Source organism: Toxorhynchites rutilus, chromosome 3 (genome assembly GCF_029784135.1).
Source record: "Toxorhynchites rutilus septentrionalis strain SRP chromosome 3, ASM2978413v1, whole genome shotgun sequence".
In the NCBI taxonomy this organism is placed as follows: Eukaryota; Metazoa; Arthropoda; class Insecta; order Diptera; family Culicidae; genus Toxorhynchites; species Toxorhynchites rutilus.
In genome coordinates, this window is record NC_073746.1 from 311,959,850 (window position 1) to 311,966,695 (window position 6,846).

Here is a 6,846-nt window from a genome sequence, read left to right on the forward strand (position 1 = left end):
CCTAGCTGCGAAGGATAGAAAAATTATGGGTGAACTTAAAACGGAAGATTTCTTTAAATAATTCCATGACTAAAACGGAGAGACAGCTGACCGCCAAAGGCACGAAAAGATTAAAGAACATGCCGACATCCATCTTTTCGTTGGCCATGGTTGAGGCTTCGGCCGTACCATACTTTTTCAAACATCTCTGCCTTTTCCTGTCCAGCATCGACTAGTTCTTCCGGTTTATTTCGCACGTTGAGCCCCGATCGAGCTAGAGGATCGAGAATGAATTTTTCGTCTGACTCACGTCGGTCCCTGAGGATCAATAGGGCACTTTTATAAATCATTTTCCAATTTTGTTGCTGCCTTTCCCAGTTGACATTCTTTCAAACATTCTAAAAAAAACAAATGTCGAAAAATATTTGTGAGGTTATAATTACATTTATCACACCTTATGAATCGCCGTTTTTATTTATGAGAACATTGATGTTTGTAGAAATAGAAATTATTCAATTGGGTTTTAGTAGGAGCAGATTATAAATGTTTAAAATGAGGTGGTGATGGTTAAGAAAAATACTTCTGATTATCAAGCAGCAGCTATCCCGCACGGCTAACTGAAATATATTTCTGGAGAAGTTTAGGTCAAGGTGGAACGAAGCCATTGTAGTGGTATAGGTAAAACCACGTGTTTTCATAGGGTAATAGTGTATGTGAGAGAAAGCAAAGCACACCGTTTATTTGAGACATCTTTGCTAAGTTATGTTAGGGTCACCATGAAAAAAACTGTTTTTTGCTCTAACATTTATATTTCAAATTTTACATACAAACTATCTTCGGAAGACGTTTGGAGCCTTCAAATACAAATATTTTGCAGAACTTGTCAATATCTCAAATTCTCTCAAAGTTATTGATATTTCTTCCCAAAAAATACGCTCTCTTCAATTATTTGTCATTCTTCCTGGGGCAAACATAAACAAAGTTTATTGACGGCATATGAAAGAGCATATTTCAATCTACATGATGTGTGATTTTCAACACTATGTTATTTTTTGTGTGTGAGTAAATTAAAATTGAAATCATGAGTTGTTGGGTAAAAAACATCAATAACTTTAAGTAGGATTAAGATATTGACAAGTTCTGCATCGCAAAATGTTGGAATTGATAAGCTCTAAAAGTCATACGGAGACAGTTTTGATGTAGAATTTTAAATATAAAAGTTAAAGCAAAAAAAAACCGTTTTTTCATGGTCACCGTAATGCAACTTAGAAAAAAAGCGCTAAATCGATTATATTAAAAGATAGAAAAAAGCGTTGTCCTACAAAGTTGTTTAAAATGATTGGGCCTACAACATTGTTGAACTATATTTATCTCTATTTATAAAGATAAAAAAGTTAGATTTTTTATTTTATCTACAATTTGAGTCCCTATTTTTGATAACATAAAAATGAGCGGTCTATCATATGTAACAACTTTGTTGAAGACAGTTTTTGTCTAAAGAACAAATATCTCGCACAAAGTTGTTTTGGCGCTTTCTATCTATGTTGCATTAGGGTAACCATGAAAAAACAGTTTTTTTTTTGCTTTAACTTTTATATTTAAAATTCTACATCAAAATTGTCTTTGTAGGACTTTTAGAGCTTATCAATACCAACATTTTGCGATGCAGAGCTTGTCAATATCTTAATCCTACTTATAGTTATTGATGTTTTTCCCCCAAAAACTCATGATTTCAATTTTAATTTACTCAAACACAAAAAAATAACATAGTTTCAAAAAGCACATATTATATAGAGTGAAATATGTTCTTTCAAATTCCGTCAACAAACATTTTTTATGTTTGCCCAAAAAGAATGACAAACAAATGAATGGAGCGTGTTTTTTGGGAAAGAATATCAATAACTTTGAGTGATGATGAGGTATTGACAAGTTCTGCATCGCAAAATGTTTGTATTAGTAAGTTCTAAAAGTCTTCCGAAGACAGTTTGGATGTATAATTGACATAAGAAAGTTAGAGCAAAAAACTTTTTTTTTCATGGTGACCCTAACTCAACTTAGAGTTATTTCAAAAGATATAAAAAAAACTTTGTTCTACAAAGATGTTTCAAATAACTGGGACTACAACTTTGTCGAACTATGTTCACCTCTATCTATAAAGATAAGAAAGTTAGATTTTTTATTCCATTGACAATTTTGGTCACCCTATTTTTAATAACATGAAAATGAGCGCTCTATCATATGTAACAACTTAGTCGAAGACAGTTTGTTTCTAAAGAATAACCGTCGAGCTCTAAATGATAATTTCCACTTAAATGCATCTTCTGGACCATTGTGCATTGTCACAAACAGCAAAATCGAAAAACTAATGATTCACATCAACGCATGTGTTAAAAGCAAGAATATTCACCAAACTGTTCATAAACTCCTCTTCGAAGAGTGTTATGAAATACTTTCAGACCGCTTCTGTACCCACAAAGCACAGCAACTCGATCACACTAGAATTTCACATTTCCTTCACGCTTGGTCTGCTATTACTCCACCACAATTGGTTCATCGATTGTTGGAAAACGAGAAGCATCACCCAGTCTCCGTATTACACAACAGCCAGCAGCACCATTGATCCGAACCCACGATCCTGCTACCCTTCGATCGAAAGATCGCTTTTCAAAGCACGACTCAACTTACCTTCACAGCTCCAGATTCGCTTTCCGATATTATTTTCCAGAAACGTGTCTCTTCTCAACACAAACTTTTGTTGTAACACTAGTTGCCAATATCGGCAGTAACATCGGCAGGTCCGTCGTAACCGCCACTAGAATCTAGATCACAAGCGAACACGAACTACTCCGCGGTGACGAGTGAAACTACCCCAGCTGCTTTCCAGTGCCAACCATTTGTCGGTTGAAGTTGAAAGGGGCAAAATTGCGCTAGAAAATTGGTAGATTGTAAATATCCACTCACTACCAGACTAGGAAAATCTTTCACTTTCAGCTTAATCCCTTATCCCAAGCGCTTCATCCATCAGATTCCACCTGCAGAGCAAATATCCCTCTCGTAGATAAGACCGTCACTTTCAACATCAGCACATTATCCACTCGAATCTCACTGCGATGATACAATCACACTCACTGGCGGCAGCATTAATTCCCACGGATAATAATCAGTGTACCATAAATCACATCACTCCAACGATGGGAAAACGACACCGGTTCTAGCGCACCAACAATTTGAGGATATGCGATCCCACGCAAACAAAGAAAGGCAACAAACGAACAATGTCCGAACGATGTATTATCCGTCAAGATCCAAACTATGCAGGCGCGCGCACGACAAGCCTCGCCGCGTGTTAATCGCAACAGGTTTATTCTTCAAATAACGTAATTATTAGCATCGCCTCTTAATTTTATAAAACCATAGATTTCAGCTGTCTTTCTACTGCTGTTTTCGGTTTCGTTACTACATATTCCTTTCGCTCTCGTTCGAATGCAACCGTCACTCTCCGCGTGGCGGCGACAAGCAGAAGAAGCTCCTCGAGAAGCTCCAAGCCGACGCCAAGCGCACGGAAAACGTCCGAAATCGCGGCGTGGAGAGCGAGTTCGTTGCTGGCATCGTTGAAGTCACCACACGACAAAACAAAACATTGATCGTTATGGGACCCCAACGTGAGAGAATGGAACTAGGAGATCTCAACCGAAAATCGATCGAGAGCACACCACAAATCGCATTGTTCGGAGCTGAGTGCCATGCTGAACGACGCGACGAGAAGGAGTATTGCCGTCCGTTTGATGGCAAAAAAAAACATAAACATGAAACAAGTGGTCGGCGATGGATATGCTCCTCTACCCATGGGACAAATCGAACGGAATACTAACGTCGAATGATGATGCCACTCCGGTAGCCCGGTCACGTAAGCATCGGTCGAACATAAGAAAATTCGATTCGCGGCACACGCGGCATGAATACTGCTGTCACCATGTTTGGTGAAATTATTCCTGAAAAAAATTCCTTAGCTTTCGTCAAAGTTACGGTGAAATTCGGCGGTTCACACGACATTGGGACGCATCAGTGACATGACCAAAATTGGGAAATTATTTCTTTCACGCTCGCATAGGTGATTTACGATTTTTGAATCGAAACTATTTTTCGATTATTTATAATCACCCGATTTTGATATGTTTGTCGGTGAAACCTTCCATGCTAGGAATTCCAAATTTTGATCACGAAGTGCTGTGTTGTCGGAAGCTTTGTTAAAAGCTTATAATGTTTTTGCATTTCACTGAATGACAGTTAGGCAAGCATATCAGCACAAACTGATGTGATTTACACCAACCAGTGATAAACTAGTGATAAAATATACGGGTTGAGAATCTCGACTGGAAAATTACCTTTACAATACTTAAATGCATTTTTTTTGTTTTGCAGTTCATTATACTGTTTTTCGGATTGGTCGGGGAAATATGTCACAACAAAGTGTATGTTTTTTTGCCAACAAGTTGAAGATTTTGATTCAAACCATCTTATTTCAATGTAATTCATTAACGTAACCGAAATGTTTAATGTTAAGTTTAAATATGTTAAGTGAAATGTAATATATTTTTACCTTAAAGTACAAAAATGAAATAAAAAATAATAATATTAATTTCTCCTACTTTTCCGAGAATGATTTTTCCCTAAAAATAGAAATGGACAAACTAATGAAAAATTTAAAAAATACGGGACTAATAGATTGCAATAAAAAAACAATACTGCCACTTTTCGCGAAAATCTGCGAACGCTATTTGGCATGGAGAGGCTGTATACATCAAGATAACATGTAAGAAATCCTTGGCCTTCAAGAAAAAAAAGAAAAAAACATAGAGCCCTCTAGTCCAAAGCCATGGAAACAATGAAAAACGACTACAATCAAACATAACGAAAATAAAATTCATTTTTGCAAGTTCTATAGTTTTTAATAAAAAAAACCCTCAGCTTTCAAGAAAAAATATTTAAAAAAATATAGCACCCTTGATCCCGAGACTATGAAGACTATAAAAAGCAAATACAATCGAAAATAACAAAATCCGATTTCTAGCTCATTGACTTCAATACCGATCATCTAAATCGGACCAGTGGTTCAAAAGTTATGATTTTTTGAAAAAAGTCATTTTTGGGGAAAAGTGGAAAAATTTACTTTTAGGACCACCCTAAGACGACGGCGCCAGTGGTTGTATGGTTAGCGTAACAGCCTCACAATCCGATCGGCCTGGGTTCAATCCCAGCTGGCGTCGTTGGGATTTTCTGAGGCGAAAAATCTCTGGTTACGTCTTCCTTCGGAGCGGAAGTAAAAGAAGTTGGCCCGGCTCATGAGTTGTTGAGTCTGATAGGTAGGAACAGGTGGAGTCGCCTCCCTGATATCGGTGATTGGCACTAAAGTGGCGGAAATAGGCCGACGAAAAATAAGCGAAGATAAAAAAAAAAAAAGACCACCCTAAGATGGAAATGAGCACCCTAATAAAAAAAATGAACAAAAAAATAAAAAAATAAACGGAATTGACGTTATGCATACTTTTAATAAGCATTCAACAATGTATGAATGTATCTTGTTGAAATTCTAACTGTTTGTGTAGCAACGAAATAGAATCAGGGTAGCCTTATAGTGCACCCATGGCCGAGTGGTTAGCATCTCACATTATCATGCCGGGTGTTCGAGTTCGATTCCCGTTCTGGCCGGGGGATTTTTTCGTCAAAGAAATTTCCTTCGACTTGCACTGTGGTCACGCGTATTCTAGAGCTTGCCCCTCGGAATACATTCAAAGCGTGTTATTTGGCTTTAGAAATCTCAACTGTAGTATGAAGAAATGACACTAGTTAATGCATACGTTAAGACGGAAAAAGTTCCACAGGGAACGTTAACGCCATTCAAGAAGAAGTCTTATAGAAGTTGGACAGAGTGTATATCGGTTTGGCATGGATTGGATGTTATTCGCTATTCGAGCTATTCGCTATTCGCGCTGTTCGCTATTCACGCTGTTCGCTATTCGCTATTTGCGCTATTCGCTATTCGAGCTATTCGCTATTCGCGCTGTTCGCTATTCGCGCTGTTCGCTATTCGCGCTGTTCGCTATTCGTGCTGTTCGCTATTGGAGCTATTCGCGCTATTCGCTATTCGAGCTATTCGCGCTATTCGCTATACGCTATTCGCACTGTTCGCTATTCGCGCTGTTCGCTATTCGCACTCTTCGCTATTCGCGCTGTTCGCTATTCGTGCTGTTCGCTATTCGCTATTCGAGCTATTCGCTATTCGAGCTATTCGCTATTCGAGCTATTCGCGCTATTCGCTATCGCGCTGTTCGCTATTCGCGCTGTTCGCTATTCGCGCTGTTCGCTATTCGCACTGTTCGCTATTCGCGCTGTTCGCTATTCGTGCTGTTCGCTATCGCGCTGTTCGCTATTCGCGCTGTTCGCTATTCGCGCTATTCGCTATTCGCTATTCGAGCTATTCGCTATTCGAGCTATTCGCGCTATTCGCTATTCGCACTCTTCGCTATTCGCACTCTTCGCTATTCGCGCTGTTCGCTATTCGCGCTGTTCGCTATTCGTGCTGTTCGCTATTGGAGCTATTCGCGCTATTCGCTATTCGAGCTATTCGCGCTATTCGCTATACGCTATTCGCACTGTTCGCTATTCGCGCTGTTCGCTATTCGCACTCTTCGCTATTCGCGCTGTTCGCTATTCGTGCTGTTCGCTATTCGCACTCTTCGCTATTCGCGCTGTTCGCTATTCGCACTCTTCGCTATTCGCGCTGTTCGCTATTCGTGCTGTTCGCTATTCGCTATTCGAGCTATTCGCTATTCGAGCTATTCGCTATTCGAGCTATTCGCGCTATTC

At 39.0% G+C, this 6,846-nt stretch overlaps 1 protein-coding gene across 1 annotated transcript in view; it reads right to left on the bottom strand.

Annotated features, from left to right (window-relative positions):
- LOC129774437 (uncharacterized) overlaps positions 1–3,622 on the bottom strand; it is a 121,343-nt gene extending 117,721 nt beyond the window's left edge. Inside the window, exon 1 of the mRNA XM_055778175.1 lies at positions 2,665–3,622. The gene's annotated coding sequence lies outside the window, so the exon portion shown is untranslated. The remainder of the gene's footprint in view (positions 1–2,664) is intronic.
- Between the last annotated feature and the right edge of the window lie 3,224 nt (positions 3,623–6,846).